The 20416-nt window shown below is 36.2% G+C and overlaps 1 protein-coding gene across 3 annotated transcripts in view; it reads left to right on the forward strand.

Moving 5' to 3' along the window:
• Window positions 1-11703: 11703 nt before the first annotated feature.
• Window positions 11704-20416, forward strand: part of sulf2a (sulfatase 2a) — a 36985-nt gene continuing 28272 nt past the window's right edge. The window contains exon 1 of one of the 3 annotated variants that reach the window (XM_048173193.1): window positions 11704-12244. The gene's annotated coding sequence lies outside the window, so the exon portion shown is untranslated. Of the gene's footprint in view, window positions 12245-15672; window positions 16527-20416 lie in introns of those variants that run through there. The other 2 variants (XM_048173196.1, XM_048173194.1) reach the window with 2 other exon arrangements.

A 20416-nucleotide genomic window follows, 5' to 3' on the forward strand; every position in this document is an offset into this window, starting at 1 on the left:
GTTAACAATCCTGTTAACAAGCAGAATCACTGAAGGAAAGAAGAGAACAGAAAAAAAAAAGAGGCAAACAGAAACACAAGAGCTACAACTGACTTCAGCCACAGCCTTAGATGAAATCAACTGAAGATAAAAGAAGATATTAAATCTGTCCAGATCTCAGCAGAGGAGGATTAAACAACTCCACAAACAGCATTACAACTTCACATATTACTAACCAGATTGACTTTATTTCTGTCAATCATCTACAGAAGTTCTTATTCAGAATTAACAAGTTACGCTCATGTTTGTTTCATTTGAAGTCACCATAATGGTGATTGGTGTTTCCATTAGTTAGGCTCTTAAAGGGATAGTTCACCCAAAAATTTGATGTTTATCTGCTTACCCCCAGAGCATCCAAGATGTAGGTGTCTTTGTTTCTTCAGTAGAACACAATTGATGATTTTTAACTGCAACCGCTGCCATCTGTCAGTGGTATAATGCAAGTCAGCGGGAACTTAGACTATAAGAGTAAATAAAACACGACAGACAAATCCAAATTAAACCCTGCGGCTCGTGACGACACATTGATGTCTTAAGACACGAAACGATCGGTTTGTGCGAGAAACCGAACAGTATTTATATAATTTTTTTACCTCTAATACACCACTATGTGCAACGGCATTCATCACTCGATTCGTGAGGTCTGATCGCACTCTGACAACGGCAGTGATGTCTCGCGCATATACTTCAGTGAGCGCGAGACATCACTGCCGTTGTCAGAGCCCGATCAGACCTCACGAATCGAGTGATGAATGCCGTTGGACATAGTACATCTTGGATGCGCTGGGGGTAAGCAGATAAACATCAAATTTTCATTTTTGGGTGAACTATCGTTTTAACTCTTATAATATGCTTGTAATCTCTGATTGCTGTGACAGTGTGCTTGTCAATCACATTTGTAGTAGCAAAAAAAAACGAAATATGATCAGATGATGTTTTTTAATTATTGATGTTTTTTTTTAATCATTGTGAAATAACTGGAAACACTGATGTCATTTGAACATAACAATTGTGTTTTGTTCTTAATACATTTAAATTACAATCCTTGTTTTACTGCAACATGAGACCACATTGTATTTCAGAAGTTTGAAAATAAAAACAAAAGAAAAACATTAAACTTCACTGACAAACACAGATATGAGCAATCAGCATATGAATCTCAACAATGGTGACAACAAAATATTCAGACAATCAGATCAACTCTGGACATCACAAAAAGCTACTAAAAGACAGAACAAAAATCACAGCAAAAAATAAAAGCAAATAGTTAGAATTAAAGATAATAATATGAAAATTCAGCTGCATTAATTATTCATGATGTGATGCATGCTGGGAGTTTTGTACTGTTGTTCTCAGCATGCATTGCGGCATGACACTTTTGATTGTCACCATTGTTGAGATTCATGTGCTGATTCTTGATGTTTTTGTGTCATTTTAATTTTTAATCTAGTTGATTTCTGTAATATAGTTTGATGTCATGTAGTACCAGAGTTTGTAATATAAATGTATTACACTGTAAAAAAAATTGCTTTTATTGTTTAGTGTTTTTTTCTTGTTTCCAGTCTAAATATTTAAAAATTCTTAAATCCCTTTTACTAGTAAATTGACTTAAGATATTTTTTCTTGTTTTCTGAAAAAAAAAATAAATAAATCAAAGTGAAGTGAAGTTTTTTTGTTTAAAACAAAATGTTTTTTCTTACCCCAATGGCAGATAATGTTGCTTGTTTTAAGCAACTCACTTAATTTTGATTTTGAAAAAATATCTTAAGTCATTTTTCTTATCTAGTAAAAGCATCTGAAACATGTTTGATATTTACGATTTGAGATTGAGGACACTCCGTCTTGATAAAAAATCTTTTGCGACAAGCCTTTTAGATCTCGTAACCCAGCAAAACCGACTGTCATTGAAATCTCGTAACGGAACAAAACCGACCATCATTGAAATCTCATAACCCATTAAAACTGACCGTCACTGAGATCTCGTAACCCAGCAAAACCGACCGTCATTGAAATCTCGTAACAGAACAAAACCGACCGTCATTGAGATCTAGTAACCCAGCAAAACCGACCGTCACTGAAATCTCATAACCCATTAAAACCGACAGTCACTGAGATCTCGTAACCCAGCCAAACTGACCGTCATTGAAATCTCGTAACAGAACAAAACCGACTGTCATTGAGATCTTGTAACCCAGCAAAACCAACTATCACTGAAATCTCGTAAGGAAACAAAACCGTCATTGAAATCTCATAACCCAGCAAAACTGACCGTCACTGAAATATCATAGCGTCACTGAAATCTTGTAACCGGCTAAAACCGACCGTCATTGAAATCCTGTAACGGAACAAAACCGACTGACACTGAAAACGACCGTCATTGAGATCCAGTAGGCTAACCCAGCAAAACCAACCATCATTGAAATCTCGTAATGGAACTAAACCAACTGTCACAAAACTGACACTAAAAACTGACTGTCATTGGAATCTTGTCACTAGGGCTTGACATTAACTTTTTTGCTCACCAGCCACTGTGGCTAGTGGTTTTCCAAAGTTACTAGCCACTGAGCATTTTCACTGGCCACAATTTTGATGTTGGTAAATTACATTTTACTTTGTTATGCTTAAATTACTTTATTTTGAGTCATTTTACTTGATTTAGAAGATTTAAAACCCTTTCAAACTTTTAAATGCAGATTGACCACCCAAATCAAGACTACATTGTATATCAGCTGGTATGTACAGGTGGGCAAGAGGTGGACAGTATGAGCATGGGCTAATATGAGAAATTGTATAAGTTATTTGTGTTAGGCTATATAAAAGAACAAAGAAGCAAATTACAAAAACAATAGTAAATTAAAAATAATCTTTTTTCAGATTATTTAACATCTTTTGTTGTTTGATTAACATTAATGACAGACAGGTATTTAATTGGGCTGCTGAATGCATGGACGTAACTGACGCATATCCAGTTATTACCCACCTGTTTACGTCAACTTAAGCCATAACCGACTGTATTCACGCGAGATACTCCACACAATGGACATTTAGACATCTGTGTGCACTGTTTAACTAAGGAGCGCTTCTGTTGTGTGTCATTCAGCGCAATTCCGCCTATCCCTCATTCACTAACTGCACGTAGCCTAAATAACGAATTGTGTGATTGGATTGTAATTTTGTGCTACAACGATCTTCGACGATCATTTGGCTGTAAACTGAAATTATATTCAACCCACCAAAGTGGCTAGTGGGAGTGGCTGTCTTACCCGCCACAGCTGAAATCTACCCGCATTTGGCGGGTTGGCGGGTGTTAATTGTCACAAAACAACCAATAGTTTGAATCGTTTCAAACTCGACTATCATTGAAATCTCAATACGAAATAAAACTCGTAACAAAACAAAACCGACTGTTACTGAAATATTGTAAAGAAACAAAACCGACTGTCATTGAAATCTCGTAATGAAACAAAACTGACACTGAAAACCGACCGTCGTTGAGATCACATCACAAAACAAAACCAACGGTTTGAATTGTTTCGAACTTGCCTGTCATTGAAATCTCAATAGAATAAAACTGACTGTCATTGAAATCTCGTATACATGATAAGATTTACTGAATATACATAACACTATTAATCTAAGGGGGGATGGTGGCTTTACAGAGGGGATGCTTTTTGTAATTTTTTTTCAACCATCCCCCCACATCCCCCCTCAAATCAAGCCCTGCTTACAGTAATGAGTTTTCGGTTACACCTGTGCTTCTCACATCTTTTATAAGCACCTGTCGCATTTGCCACTGCTTCAGAATTATTATGTTTGTATAGGCCTATGGGCTATTAAAATAGGCCTTTATAAATATTTTAACTTCTAGCATTGTAATGACGCAACTAGATAAAAAAGTTTGTAGACAAACTTTAAGTTGGCTTGAAAAAGCCTAGCTAGAAAGTTTGAAGTAGTTTTAAAAGTTTGAAGTTTGACGATTTTCAGTTTGAAATATTTTAAGTTTCAACTAGGAGTAGTTTGGAGGAGAAAATTGTTTGAAGTTCTGGAATTAGCAATATTTTTGTTGTCCACCAACACCATGGTGTTACTTTGACTATATGTAAAATATGAATTTTGGAGTTGTGGGGAGTACTTCTATAAATGAGAATACTTTTTTAAAATAGGAAGTTAATTATGTTGGTCAATGAAGAAGTAGATTAACAAATGTGTTGAATAGATATTGACGAGAGGAAATTGTGTGTTTAGTCTCTGCATCTCTTTGCTTGCATGTTGTTGGACAAAAGTTTTTCTGCTAGCATACAAATGTTTTCTTTTGAAAACTGGGCATATAGCCTGCTGTTTTCATTGGTTTTTATTGTGTTTCATCATGTCATTCAGTAGTTTGCACTGGTGTGTTTTCAGCCTTGCTGGTTGACGTCCCTTTATGAGAGAGTCATTTTCTTTGACCTTTTGGCTCATCATTTAAAAGACCATGGGGTTTGGCTTGACTTCTGTAATTCGGTTTTATTTTCATTCCTAACCTTCTCATTCACTAAAAGCATGTCTCATATAAAAAGCCCTGGCAATTTACCCCACACTGCTTCGTACTGCTTGCAAGTTTGTTTGATAAAGCAGCAACAACCGAAGGAAGGTCAACTTGTGGTGCAAACAACTCATTAATAATTTAAGGCAACGGACATGACTGGTTGCTAATCTGCATAGTTCCTAAAAAGTGCTGTGATTATTAATTCAGGGCTTTTGAAGGCACTGTGGGAGCGTAGCATTCTTGATTGTATACAAGAGCAGTGAACAAGCTCTGGCCAGGCACTCAAGATGTTTGGTGAAAGACTCCAAAACTTTCTGTGTTGCTGAAGATGTGGTGTGTCTGAAAAAGGAATAGGGAATGCATGTGGAATTTTAAGTTATAGTTGAATGCTTACAGAATGACGTGTAGATGCTAATGCAACAATCCTAGTCCTATCTGTCCGATTGTGTGCATCACTGCAAAGTAACAGGCAATCAAAGAGACTTCTAATTAGATGTTTTCTCACTTGAGGCCTTATGCTTTACCACCAGATGCATGCTATCTAGCTCATTTTATTTCCTGCCCTGCATAGTATCACTGTTTTAAACTGACTTAAGCTGTATATATGGGTTTTGTATCAATTAAGAAAACCTTTCTTACCCCTTAAAGGGATAGTTCACCCAAAAATGAAAATTTTGCCATCATGTACTGTATGAATTTCTTTCTTCTGCTAAACACAAAAGAAGATATTTTGAAGAATATGGGTAACCAAACAGTTGATGGAGCCCCTTTGGTTGGTAACATAAAGTTGTAGTTGCATTGGATCTCTATGGAGAGACAGAAACCTCTCGGATTTAATGAAAAATATCTTCGTTTGTGTTCCGAGGATGAACGAAGGTCTTGCAGATGTGGAACGACACGGGGGTGAGTAATTAATGACAGAATTTTCATTTTGGGGAAACAATCAATATGTCTTCTAAATTCAAATTTTTATTTTGTCAAATATCCCTCTAAGTGAAGAATCACCCTGTAACTTTTTCATAATAATAATCAGAAACATCAGGTGTGTCTAATTGTTTTATTGTTCTTCAGTGGATGGTGTCAAGCTTCTTATTTTTTTGGATCGCTAACAGTGAAACTTTGACATCTCTGAATGGCTCATTTTTAATCTGCCCTTTTAAATATTCTGTTTTCATCACTCTCTTGCTCTGTCCTTCGCTTATGCTGGGGAGAATTACAGATCATTTTTACAAATGTGAGGCTTGCAGGCAATTGCATGGAATAAACGGCAGTTCATAAATGTCATATTAACTATTTATGTGAATAATCAGAGTCTGTCGTGTGAACAGTGGCAAGCGGAAAAAATAAATAAGACGGAATACATTAGACATGACAGCATGATGTACTATCGACATTATCACTGTTGGTGATAATGACCCTCAGATGTTTGGTGGAATGCTGTGCATTTAATGAGGTTTTGGTATGCAGTGCACTACTCTAGTCTCTGTAACACAACTTTTGAAAGTGACTGCATTCACTTCTGTGTCGTGCTGGCTTGCATGAATTTTGCCTTTAAATTATTTAAAGGAATATTCCAGGTTCAAAACAACCTAAGCTTAAATGACAACCTTTGTGACAATTTTGATTACCAGAAGAAATCATTTTGGCTTCTCAATTTTTTATTTATTTTATTTTTTATTTTTTCCAAGATCAAGGTTACAATAAGGCACTTACTATAGAAGTGATTTGAGACTCTTATTTTTCGGAGGTAAAGAAATGTTAATATTACAACAGCACATTCATTTTTCTGTTAAAACGTCTGTAATATTTGATCTATAAGAGCATTTATGTAGTTCTGTTGTCAAAATCGACTTTACATAGAGAGTTTTTATGATTTTTTTTTTTTCTGCTAAAATCATTGTAACATGAATATTGTCTTGTGGTTATACTATTGAGTATTTCCACTGTAATATCTCACTGTAATCAACATTTTTCTTTGTTTTAAAGAAAATAATTTTTATGGTAATCAACATTGCCGCTAAAGTCTTGTACTGAACCCTGGATTATTTCTTTAAATTTAATTGGATTAACCTCAAATTAGGGTGAGTTTACTGCTGTTCCATTACTCGCTATACATCAAGCCATAGGAGGTATGCAGTAAATCCGCTTGCCACTCAAACGTCTATGTTGTCCTTCAATATTTAAGACACCACCATTCAAGTCCATTGTAACGGGGAGCTCCTTTCCTAAGGTAGCCATGGTGATCACAAGGGCATCGACCGATTGATAGAGATGCTCTTTGAGCCGTCAGGAATAAAAGAGGAGCAGTTTTGAAGAGGCAATGTGGGGTGATGGAGGAGGGATTCAGGCCTGAACAAAATAAAATGCCCATAGAGAATGGACTGCTTTCAGAGGTAGAGAGGGGTTGGTCTAATTAGCACAAAGTCTCCTCTTTCTCAAACTGGAGCTGACAGCAGACGTTTTTATCAGTGAGGAACACACTGCATGGAGAGAAACGCATTCATTTCAATGTGGAGTCCTTGCCAAGGACAATGGCCCAGCAGGATGGAACATAGCCGTCCTTTTTGGAAAATCAGAGTAAACATTATTCCGCCTTATTTATTTGCCCGAGCAAACAACCGTGCCCACGGGAACTAAACGTGGCTTTTAGATGTAGGCCAATTGTTCAGAATGCAGGTGGAACTGTTTTTATCCATGGTTTTTTGTACAAGTTTTGTATACATTGGCATACTTTGGTATGCATTGTCGTTTACTACCAAAAATCATATACTAAGTTTGAACACACCTACTCATTCTCTATTATTACTATTTTTTGAGTTCTGGGGCTGCTTTTCCTTTATCTGGTCTAACTATAAAATATAACCAAATTGTACATACAATATAGCCTATTTATATATATATATATATATATATATATATATTTATATAATATATATATTTCAAACTTTTAAATATGGACTGCTGTGGAGAAAAGTACAACAAAATGCATCCTCAGGAGGAATGACATCAGTGACACTTGTTCACATCCCAATCTCCATGCTGAGACGGGCCAAAATCTCACAGGATTTGAATCCAGACATCTCATTCCTCCTGGGAGAACATGCATTAATAAATCATGTCTTTCCATTCAGTGATGAGCGTGTGTGTGTGCACATGTCATCTCCTCTTTAGAGCAACATGTCTGTCTCAGGGACTTTTCCAGCTGCTCATCTCAGTGACTAATGAGTCTTTTCCCTCATTAAATGTTGTATGATCAAAAAAAGTGATGATTGGTGGCTGACGTGCGATTTCTGTCACCTGCAGGGCAGTTTAGCTATTATAGCTTATCAGTCGGTTAGTTCCTGTCCTTGATTCTGATTGGTCAATAGCTGTGTTTTATTCACGATAAAACGGTTCTGTGTATCACTACACAACACCCTTAGCAACCACTCTTAGCAACATAAACTGCATGTTCTCAATTGATATTGTTCATTGAAGCTTACTGTATTATCTAGAAGAGTATTGTGAGAAAGAGATCGATTGAGCGAGTTTATTACCTGCATTCAGATTTAGCATTTTCATTCAGGTCAGCCCTATGTTCATAAAAAAAAATCTGTTTAAATGTCCGATGTATTATCTTGTCCTTTTAACAGTTAAGGGGTTTTCCCATGACTGACAGCACTAGTCAAAGCATTTGCGTCTTGTTCCGTGTTCACAACAATTCAACCTTTCCAACTTAAAAGTCTTCACTACTGACTGACACAGTCATAAAGACAGTCTTTGCCGCCATCTAATGGCATAATAATGTAACTTCTGTTGCTGTTCATAGTCAGGGACTATTTTTTCCCGGCGGAAGGAAGGCTATTAGTTAAACTTTACTTCATGAAAGTTGCATTGATACATATTTTTGGCTTTAATATTTGTATTGTGTGATAACCGTTTTATAAAAGCAATGAGGTACTCAAGGCTAGTGCTGTATTGTGAATAAGTCACGGCTGAAGGGGTTGCAGGCATGACGCGAAGCATAACGGCCTTCAGTCGTGACTTATTCACGATACAGCACAGCCTCTCGTACCTTATTGCTTACTTGGACACTGAAATCACATTCATTTTATATTGAAGTAAATCTATCTAAATCTTTTTTTTTTTCCTGATCAAAATAACTTTATTAGAAAGAGATTGAGGAGCAGTAAGCTGTATCATTGATGCTTGATCGAAATGGAGGCCTAGCAAACACTCACTATTTGTTATGAATCAAATGTCATTTTGTCAGTTTGATGTAAATCAAAGACTTTGTGTAAATTCTCTCACAAAATTGAGAGAAAACTTTAGTTGTTTGACTCTGATAGTTTCATTTTCATTAGAGATGCTGCCTGCAGCTCCTGAGATATACAGTATGTGTGGAAGGGGGTGGATGAGTGATTAGATGTCCTCTTCCTCTGATCGTTTGTGCCTCTGTGCAAATAAATAACCTGCGAACGCAAATAAACAGAGGCATCCATCATGTGAGCATCCCAAAGACAGTGACTGATTTCCGTGCGAGGCTCCTGAGGGAACAGGATACGTGACACTGGCACTTTTATTGTGAGAAATGGCAGCTGCCAGTGAACCAATATGCACGTGGGTGACATTATCAGTGAGATGTAAGAGACGCCTGCACTGGATGGGTGAGCAGTCAAGTGTGTGGTTTCTACTGGTGTTTTGTTAATCGTTTCATGTAATGTGACTTTATGTACAACATGATTAGATGTGTTACTTTTTCAAAACATATCTTTGGGAATTGATATGGGCTTAAAATTGAGATTGTAGCAAACAAACTAGACGTTTTCTTTCTTTGTGCTAAAGACACGATGCTAGGTGGTTGCCAGGGTGTTGCTATGCAGGTGTTCTGAGTGTTCTTTATTCTTTTATGTTTTTGTAAGAGTGTTCTGGGTGGCTGCTAGGGAATTCTGGGTGTTGCTATAGAGTGCAACAGTCGAGTAAAAATCCTATTCATTTATTGTTAACAATAACTTGTAAATGGTGAAAAACAGAGCTACAAAGTTGTTAGTTGATGGTATATGCTTTTGTTTTAGTGATCAGGCCTCATTTTGTTTACTTATTTTTTTAAAGTAATGTTTAACATTACAAAATTCCAGGTGAAAAACTACCCATTATCCATGATTCGTCAAAAAAGAAAATCTCGAACAATCCACCAGAGGCCCGCAACAAGCAAATCATGCCAAAAGAGCTCAGTTGTTCCAAGTTGTATATTTGTCCATAATTCGATTATGTCATTCACAATGCTATTGTACTTCTTTCCCTCATTAATTCCATTAAGTGTAATTTTGTCTGATTTTCAAATTTTTTTTTTTGTTTCAAATGAAAGTTTGTAATGTTGTGATTCACATCATAGCGGTTTGGTTTGTGGCTTATAACTCTTAAATGACTTTTTAAAAATCCCTATGGGAAAAATACTTCTGGAACTAATGCAACAGAAAATGTGAGAGGAAACTGCTTAGTGGTTGATTACTTTCCAAATCAAAAGAGCCATGTCTCACATATTAAAGTTTCAAAATATGGCCCGCTTATTGCAATTTTTTTTTTTTTAATTTGCATAATCATCCAACAAGAGAAAATTGTTAGATTAGAAAAGTAACATCACATATCTCCTCAATAAGCCACACAGTTTGAAGCACTGTTAAAGAGACTGAATGTAATAATGGTATGAAATACCATTGCAATATCCATTTAGTTTAACTCATACTTAATTATTGAAGTCACACCTCTTCTGTGAGCACTTAACTAAACCATAACCCAAAATACTTTCCATAAATGAACTTTAAAGGTGCCCTAGATTCAAAATTTGAATTTACCTTGGCATAGTTGAATAACAAGAGTTCAGTACTTGGAAAAGACATACATTGAGTTTCAAACTCCATTGCTTTCTCTTTCTTATGTAAATCTCATTTGTTTAAAAGACTTCTGGAAAACACGTGGATCTCAACATAACACCTACTGTTACGTAACAGTCGGGGTGTACGCCCCAATATTTGCATATGCCAGCCCATATTCCCAACATTATGAAAGGCATTAGACAAGGGCAGCCAGTAACGTCTGGATCTGCACAGGTGAATCAACAGACTAGGTAAGCAAGAACAACAGCGAAAATGGCAGATGGAGCAATAATAACTGACATGATCCATGATAGCATGATATTTTTAGTGATATTTGTAAATTGTCTTTCTAAATGTTTCGTTAGCATGTTGCTAATGTACTGTTAAATGTGGTTAAAGTTACCATAATTTCTTACTGTATTCACGGAGACAAGAGCCGTCACTATTTTCATTTTTAAACACTTGCAGTCTGTAGAATTCATAAACACAACTTCATTCTTTATAAGTCTCTCCAACAGTGTAGCATTAGCCGTTAGCCACGGATCACAGCCTCAAACTCATAGAGAATCAAATATAAACATCAAAATAAATACTTTACTCACATAATTCGAAGCATGCACACAGCATGCATGACGAACATCTTGTAAAGATCCATTTGAGGGTTATATTAGCTGTGTAACTTTGTAAATGTGCTGTAATATAATAGAGAGCTCGTGTGGCAGGGAGCACGCAAATTAAAGGGGCGGCGCGCTGAAAAAATCAGTGCATAGTTAATGATGCCCCAAAATAGGCAGTTAAAAAAGTTAATTTAAAAAAATCTATGGGGTATTTTGAGCTGAAACTTCACAGACACATTCAGGGGACACCTTAGACTTATATTACATCTTGTGAAAAAGCATTCTTGGGCACCTTTAACACAAGTTTTCGTCTTTTTTAACTTCAGATGTAGCGTCTGTTATTACAAATTATGCTGACTCCTTATGTCACTTTGGAAAAAAAAATTCATAAATACAATTATTTAAATATTAATTTATTTATCCTCCTAAGTTCATCTGTATGCATCTGATTGTCCCATACTTTTTTTCTTGAAGCACTCAACTTTGCAGTTTGTCCGTGCCCCTGTTAACAGCCCTCTGCTCTCCAGTGCTTCTGATAGTTGCCAGCCCAATAAATACTCTCTCTGTACCCAGCGATCTATTCCCCTGCCCTCCTGCTCTAAGATTGATCCCTTATCCCCACCCCTTCTTTTCTCTTCCCACTGCCAGACCCGCAGCTTTAGAACCCATGTGAATAGGTGAAGCTCTGAGGCTCCAACAGATGGCCAGAGCTGCCCTGATTCAGTCACACTGCTGCCGGATGAATACCATCTCAGAGCGCCCAGAAAAAGTGGAAAAAACAGAGTTCGGGCGAGCAAAAGAGAGATAGAGAGAGTGATAGAGTTTCCCCCATGTGTGTGGGAGAATAAGGGAAAACAGGGACGTGTTAATATGCATGAGGGAAAGAGTAACTGTGTGAGAGAGGGAAAGAGAGACAACAAGAGAGGGGAGTGGACGATATTGAATTGTAGATTAAGGGACTTCTTTCCCTCCCGCCCTCTTTTATTTATCTGCTATAGAACCACGCCTCCTTTCTTTCACCTCTCCGTGTGTCTATATCAGGGGACCAGCTATGAGAGAGCCCACTTGTACGGCTGGCAGAGGGGGGAGTCGAGTCAGAGGTGGTCTGGCGAGGACCAAACAGGTGACGGATCATTATATCCCTGAGTTAAACATCTCCTGTTGTTTCGCTGTTCCTCAGGAAGGATTCTGAGGTGGGCATCAGTGAGGTAAGTGCCTTTGTCCCTAATTACTGCTTGGTACCATCACCTTTGTCAGATTTGATGCCAGTAATGGATGCACAGGTAGTATATTTCTCCATTGTTTAAGAGAATTATTATTTGATACACTTTCCAGATTGTTATATGCACAATTCTGCATTGCATGAACCTCAATTTTATGTATATCTGAAATTTCTTTAACTGAGATTTTATATCCATTTTTCTTGAATTCTCATAAAATGCTTTTTTTCATAAAACAATGTCTTATAAAGCCCAAATCATTGCCATTGAGAGATTCAGAAAGTTGTTGGTCGTGATTTCTTCCCATTTATTAAACATTTTTAGGTTTGTCTTCTCGGGTTCTTCATGTTGGTGTCGCCATATTTCTTGGTCTTTTTGTATCTCAAATGTTTGTTACTCATATTTGCGGTCTGACTGAACTGGTTCTTACAACGTCTGTGTTTGTATGTGATTTTGGCCCTTTTAAGGACTTTAACAAGAGTCTGTCGTCACCCCTGTAAAATGCTACATGACTCACACTGCATTTTTGATGGTGAAGAACTGCTCTCTGGGTCAAGTAGGTCTCTGGAAGCAAGTGATGTTTGGAGTGCTAGAGATTCGCTGGGTAAAATATGCATCAGTGAGCTTGCGCTTGTGTTTGCTGTGTGAGGATATGAGGTAATGACAAAGGTGATGGGGGCTGAGAGATCTGTGCCTTAGTCATTCATTATTTAATGTGCACTCTGTCTCCGCTCAGCCCCACAACAACTGGCCTCCTTTTCCTCTTCTGTCGTTTGAACCAGAGCTGTAGACCAGGTCCATATGACGTTTAGTGCATCAGACCTGTACAAATGACTTCACATGGTCAATGTCACAAATTTGCTTCTTGACTTCGTGACCTAGAAATAGTGCAGAATCCGAAATATTTCTTATTCAGTTGTAATGATTTTGAATCTCAGTTTTGGTGGTCTCAGGCTTCTGGACCCCACTGTATACACACATACAGGGGCTTCCAATGCATACTCTTTCTTTTTTCAAAGATTTCTTAAAGTAGTTCAGCAGTAACTTTAGAGCTGAGTGAAACTGCTCATTTGGGACCTCCATCTGACAGCACAAAAAAAAAAAAAAAGGAATTTGATCTCAATTTTTTAATTCCTGAGTGGGAGCTATTTAGGGTTCATTTGCATATGTACGTCCCGGCCTCAATGGGGTTCTCATATCCTGTGATGATTTTATCCAAATTACAAGCTGGAAACCACCTATTTTTGGATTCCTTTGTCTACTGTAAGCTGGCATATTGTTGGTTTTAGGGAGAAAGTCCACATAATGGATTTATGGTGTAGAGTAGCTTCAGGGATTTTATGCAAAGTTCAACCCAGTGTTTGGATGTGTATTTCAAACATAAATCTAACCATGAAGCCCCACCCTTTAATGAACCTTAAATCTAACCATGATTGTAAAATCACTCAGACTCAAAACAACATCAAATGTTACCGCCATTGTGTATTGTGTACCAAGTACTAAGGTCTCTGTGTTCAGGTAATGGGTTACTTCTAATATGAAGATATGGTGTCTACACAATATCTATTGTATTATTTACTTAGATGTTTCTAAGTAAAGCATTCACTTTAAAAGCATGGCTTAATTCAGTGTTATATTGTTTGAGTAAAATGTATTGCAAAAGAAACTTCAACAAAGTAGAAATTACTCAACCTTTTACTGGCCAAGTTAAAATGACTTATTTTCTTTCTTAATGTTACTTATCTTAGTTAAGTAGAGTTACTTAATTCCATATTTTAAATGTACTTAAAAAATATGCGTGCAAAAACTTGCGAAAGAAAAATTAAGTACATTTTACTTATTGTTTTTTACAGTGAGGAAGTCAACTAATGTGATTCTTGGATTTCTTGAATTTATTAAACCTTTTTTAGGTTTGTTTCTCCTAGTCTTTTTAGACCTCTTATATTGGTGATTGAACAAGAAGTCATCATAATTTGACCAAAATGGCGAAATCATAAGAGGGAACCTAACTATGAAGGCCCACCAACTAGAATTAACCATGATCGTAATTGGAAAACCTATTAAAGTGTATGTTTTTATGTTTTTATATGATCATGCAATATCATATGATTTTGCCATAAGTTGTCATGAGTGTGTTAGCAAAGTTTGAACTTGTAATTGACAGACTGGATCTTTTCAAAGAAAACCGACACCGAGCAGTTAAAAATCATGGATTTTTCTCTAGTTTAAATCTTTGAATTGCTGAGAAGTTGAGTTTGATTAGCACTTATTAAACACTAGAGTAAGTTAATTGGCTTTTCATTTGAGAACATACAAGGTTTGACACTTAACCGCAAACTGACATTGAGAACTGTGTCGGATGTTGTGGATGTAGATGTGCAAGATTTAAATAAAATGATGAGAAGCTGCGAACAAGGTTGTGCATTTATTATTTATCCATTTACATTTTATCCCAAAAATCTAGCAAAATTACATGGGAACTGAGTGATTTTTATCAAAGAGTCTGGACACCAGACAAATCCGAACCAGCCCACAGCACGTCTATATGTGAGACACAAGATTTCATTTTCATGAGCTGCTGAGAGCAAAACAAGGCCTGATATGAATCTAAAGTATAATTTGAGCCCGGTGCCCACCGTCTTAAATGTTAATGGTGACTGGAAGCCTTTGATGAGTGATTTGGAGTACAGCACCTCTGGCGGTGCCCTCTGAGGTAGAGAGTGATGTGAATACATTATTACAGAGCTGTGCCAAGATACGGCAGGTATCCAGCGGAGATCTGTAATTACATCCAGCCAAGAACATGGAGAACATCAATCTTAGATCAGAATCAGAATGTGTAATCAAAAGAGATTTTTTATTTTTATTTCAGTCAACATCAAATGTGTTTTTCCCCTCACTAATCAAATAAATGGTGAATGTTTTCACTGGCTTTCTGAATGACAATATAACATTGCAGTTGGAATACCCTGCTCAAAGATTTGGGGTCAAAAGCATCATAATCATTGTTCCTCTTGTCTCATTACTCATCACTCTGGCTCCTCCAACTGTAAACCACACCTCTCTCCTATCAGCCATGAACATTCAATACTAGAATCCATCTCTCGTCTCATATAACATTAACATCTGTCACAACAACAGTAAGTGGACCATTGATGCTCAGATGAGATGAGTATATTGGATAGGCCTATAGATATAGGAGTCTTGGTTTCAGATTTTTCCTGTACATTTACATTTAAAGAAAGAGTTCACCTAAAAAAGAAAATTAGGTCATGTCACTCCAAAACTTTATTCTGCGGAATGCAAAAGATGTTGTAAAGAATGTAGAGAACTGTTTTTGAACATACACTGGAAGTCAAAGGATCCAACACAACATTGGAATACTGTATTGACAAATAAACACTGAGACATTTTTCTGAATTTCTTTAATTATAAATTTGAAATTAACTATATCCTTTTAAGGCATTTTAGCAGACGGTAGCTATTATCTAGAAGGTCTCGTAAAAGTCAGTTATCATCACAAATAAGACCATTGTGATCAAAGCTAGCACACCTATACTAAAAAAGATTTTTTTATGTATATTTTAGCAGGAATAGGGAAGCAGTGGAGGGAACATAATGCCGCGTTCCAGGCAACCCGTAACCCGTGTTTTTCCAACCTTCTACCCGTGAAAGTGCACTGGAACAGCAGTCAAAGCCGTGACTTCCCACCCGTGAACTCGTACCAGATCAATGTACTCCCAGTTACGAGTTCTGACGTCACATAGCCCGTGAAACAACAATGGCAGCCCCTACGGATTCCGTGTTTATGCAAGTGCACGGTAAAAATAAAAAATAAAAAAAAAAATGGTATAACAGCTTCTCTTACCTTATGCGCCGTTTTCCTTCTCTGTTTCCCAAGCAAGGAGTAAGCACCTTTGGCGATAGAAATAATTAATGAGCATAAGCCCCGTACGGTCCGCCATGTTGGTTTGTTTACACTTTTACGCAGTTTGGCGTGACTTTCCTGGAACGCTACAAAGTCGTGAGTCGTGATTTGAAATCGTGACTTACGGGCTCAAAAACCTGCCTGGAACGCAGCATAATAGTGGTGTGATGTGGAAGTACTTGGGAAAGTTCAATAGGAGGGCTGCAGCATTCGGGATGAGCTGCAGATGTTTGATTACGTACCCTGGAAGACTATTGTGACAGTTATTGGGACTAATGGTGAACTGCACACCAAAGGAAATTACAGTGACTTAAAGTGATCTGAAGCACCTCTTGGCAAACAGTGAGTCTGTAGAAGAGAATATAGAGAGTGTTTTTATCGATATTCATTGATCTTTGAAAAACATTGTTCATATACATGTAAAGATGTGTCTTTTTTCTCATTTTTAAAAAGACATTTCTTTGCCTTATTCTTGAGGTTTTCCTCAATCACGCACCCTCAGGGTTCTCCCAACTGAGTTATAGGTTCTCGCTTAGACTTCAGCTCACATCTAGCCATTACTCTCTCCAGCTTTCTCTTGCTCACCGTGTCTATCTCTTGCTCCCTCAGGAGCTCAGCAGGCTTTGTGGCTGCTTATTAACTTTTATGGAATTATAGATTTCTGAAATTGGATTTTCTCAACTCACTAAAGAAAGCAGATTAGCTGGTTACTCTCACATGCACCAGAGTTTTTGTGGCCTGAAACTTAACTTGAATGTTTGAGTATGGACAATTAGTTTAGATGGCATGTTTATCTGTATTCCAGTTTTTTCCTCTCTAGTAGAATGAAATCACACTTTAGCCTTCGGTATTGTTGTAGTTGGCTTAATTCATTTAGCTGAAATTTTAGATGAACACTTTGTCTTTATTTGTGAATGGGGATAAAACGTCAGTGCTTGTTTATCACAAAACAAAAGTTTACATGTACTAAAGGCCATTTTGCATTACATACCGTAAAAAAATCGTAAGTTGAGAACTTAAAAGTTTAAGACAACAAAATTCAACAGATTTTTGTGTTTTCTCAACTTTTTGTTGTATAAACTGAATACAAGTTGAGAACTCAAAAACCTGCTGAAGTTTGTTGCCTTAAACTTTTGAGTTTTCTCAACTTAGATATTGTATGTTTCTTGCTTTTTCTTGCTTTACTTTCGCACATATTTTACAGTATTCGTTCATTCTTCATAATTTGATAAAATTCTAACTAAATTAAATCTAAAATCATGTTGATACCACCCCTTTTATTGTTTATGAATGATTATATTATTTCTGTCCTATAACATTATAACATGTTATATAATGTATATTGCAAATTATAATCAAGTCAATTCATATTGTTAAATCCAAATTTTACTGTGTGATGATTAGAAAGATACAAAATAACTTTACAGAAACCCTCACTAACTCAAGGGAGCTCTTTTTTGGGCACACATCGAGATATTAATTGGGTGAATGAGAGGCTTCTGGAATCGATTGAGAGAGATCTGGACCAGACGGAATCAAACAATCATGGCCTGAGGGCCAGTCTGCACCAGAAAATGATAAAGCTCCTATTACATAGACTACAGCATAAATTAAAACTAATGAGTTGGTGATGTGCACATTTCTGACATTTATACTTTAAACTTGTTTTGGTCCTTTTCCCCATATTTTATATATTTATATAATTTAAATATAAAAAATTTAATACAAATAAATATATTCAGAAAAATACTTTTGAATTTATCATGATATCTTCATAACAGATGTGTGAGTCTGACAGTGTAAAGGTGGAGCGATGACTGCGAATGTCAGATGTTAAGTGTGAATCATGGTAAATGGCATATGTGAAAAGAGAGAGAATCATATCTGAGGGGAGCGTTTGCTTGAAATGAGCCATATTGGATGACTTTCATTAAAAAAGACCCACAGATCTGTCAGGTGTTATCTAAGTAATAGTCTGTCCCAGACACAGATGTTAAAACAATCAAGTTTATCAAAGTTCAATCATCGGGCCAGTGGTTCGGGAACATAAATCTGATACAAAGCCAAAGTCGGAATCTGTTATTGATTTGGTTCACAACAATAAATTTGGTATTGCTTTCAGTTATTAATCTAACCAGTGTTGGGGAAAGTTACTTTTAAAAGAAATGCATTACAATATTGAATTACTCCCTGAAAAAAAGTAACTAATTGTGTAACTTAGTTACTTTACATGGAAAGTAATGTGTTACGTTAGTTTTGCATTACTTTTTTTACCACCTGGTTTGCTTGTTTGTTTTTAACAACAACAAAAAAGGTTTATTTTTGGCAAATGTGAAGGCACTTTCACAGTAAAAGTTAAATTAATAAGTCTCAGGCTGAAGGAAATGCAAGTTTACACCTGTACAGTAGAGGGCGCAGCTCAAACAAACCTTTCAGCTGTGTTGCCATCTTGGATTGCAGAAGAATAGGATGCAGGAGAAGAAAGTTCAACACATACTTCAGTAATAAAAGAAAAAAAATTAAACATATACTGTTAGCCCGGATAAGTTGAATTTACTTAAAAAATTTGAGGAAACTGTTAAGTAATGTTAACTTAATAATTCGAGTTCATTTAACTTAAAATGTTTTGTAATATTAATTACACCTAGTGTATTTAAGTTCAATGTACTAAGCGAGTTAACTTGCCACCAATCAAAATTCATCCATGCCTCCCATCATGCATTGCTGCATGAATAAATTATGAGCTGAATTGTCTTAATAATTTTCTTTATTCTCACTATTTAAATTTTGCTGTTTTTCTGTGACTTTTTAGTAGCTTGTTTTCTAATGTTCAGAGTTGATCTGTTTATCAGAATATGTTGCTTGTCACCGTTGTTGAGATTCATACGCTGATTCTTGATGTCTGTGTGTGCCTAAAATGTTTTTTTTTTTTTTTTGTGATAAGGACAACTTTAAAAAATAAATAAAAATTGTATTGTAAAAGTTGATCTTTTGCTGTAGAATCACAGTGCTGCTGTAATCAATAATGTAAATCTAACTCAGAGATTGGGCTCTAAATGAGTTCATTGATTCAGATCAAATAATGATTATGTGAAAACATAGTCAACACCACCTGATCATCTTTTATCTTTGCTTGTCTGGTTGGTTTTAATGCAGTTAAAACTGCCCAAACAAAATCTAATATTAAAAAGTCAAGGGTCAAGAGCTCAACTAAAACAAACCCTGACCTCGATGATGGTAACTTAAAAATTGTGATTTTCTCCTTTGGTGAAAAACTATAAAAAGGTAAATGTTTGGAAAAAATGTCTGTAGAACAGCCAAAACAAATGTTCCAACTGCTCATCAACAGCTCCTTGAATTCACACACACCACGACAAAATGGCGTCATTACGTGCCGCAAACCAGTGTGTAGGAGGCGTGGTCAGGAGAAAAACTTCATAATTTAAGTGCATTTAACTTACATTTATTAACACATTCAAATACACCCACAAATTAGTAGAATATACTTATATTTTATAAGTAATGCAACCAAACTTAAATATTTTAAGTATATTGTAATTATATTTTTAAGTAAATATAAAATCCGGGCTAAGAGTGTAAATGTGATATTTATTTAAAGTCTTTTTTGCTTATTAGTATGATTGAATTTGATCATTGAAGGTCAGCAACAAAGACACTTGTTAAAAATAAAGTGAGATTAAATACATAAAGTATATTTGTGTAATTTAACATTTAATTATGCAGGTTTGCATAATATCCTTAGTTTGCATTTCTCTGTTTTATTAATTTCATGGAATACTACATCTGTTTTTGTGCAAGTAAGAAGAATAAATGCATGCTTGCTCCGAGACTACAATAATAATAAGTAATGCATTACTAGTTACTTGAAAAAAGTAATCTGATTACATAACATGCATTACCCTATAAACACTGAATCTAACTACTCTGAAATATAGCAGAAAACATTCTATATCGTTTAGTTCAGCAAGTATTGTCCTATATGTGCTTGTGTGAGAAAGTGCATAATATTTAGACCTTCATCCTCCCTTATGCTTGTCTCCTGTTACGTTTGCTATAATTGGTTGTGGGTGGCAGCGTGGTTAAGACTGATTTGGGACTGAATTGTTGCCTAGTTTCTGCACAGCCCCAGAACAGAAATAGAACGGGGCCTATTAGTTTTTATCTTGCCATGTATCCTGCAGTGAGTCGAACAAACAGCCCATTACACAGTT

The sequence above is a fragment of the Megalobrama amblycephala genome, linkage group LG21 (assembly GCF_018812025.1).
Source record: "Megalobrama amblycephala isolate DHTTF-2021 linkage group LG21, ASM1881202v1, whole genome shotgun sequence".
Lineage (NCBI taxonomy): Eukaryota > Metazoa > Chordata > Actinopteri > Cypriniformes > Xenocyprididae > Megalobrama > Megalobrama amblycephala.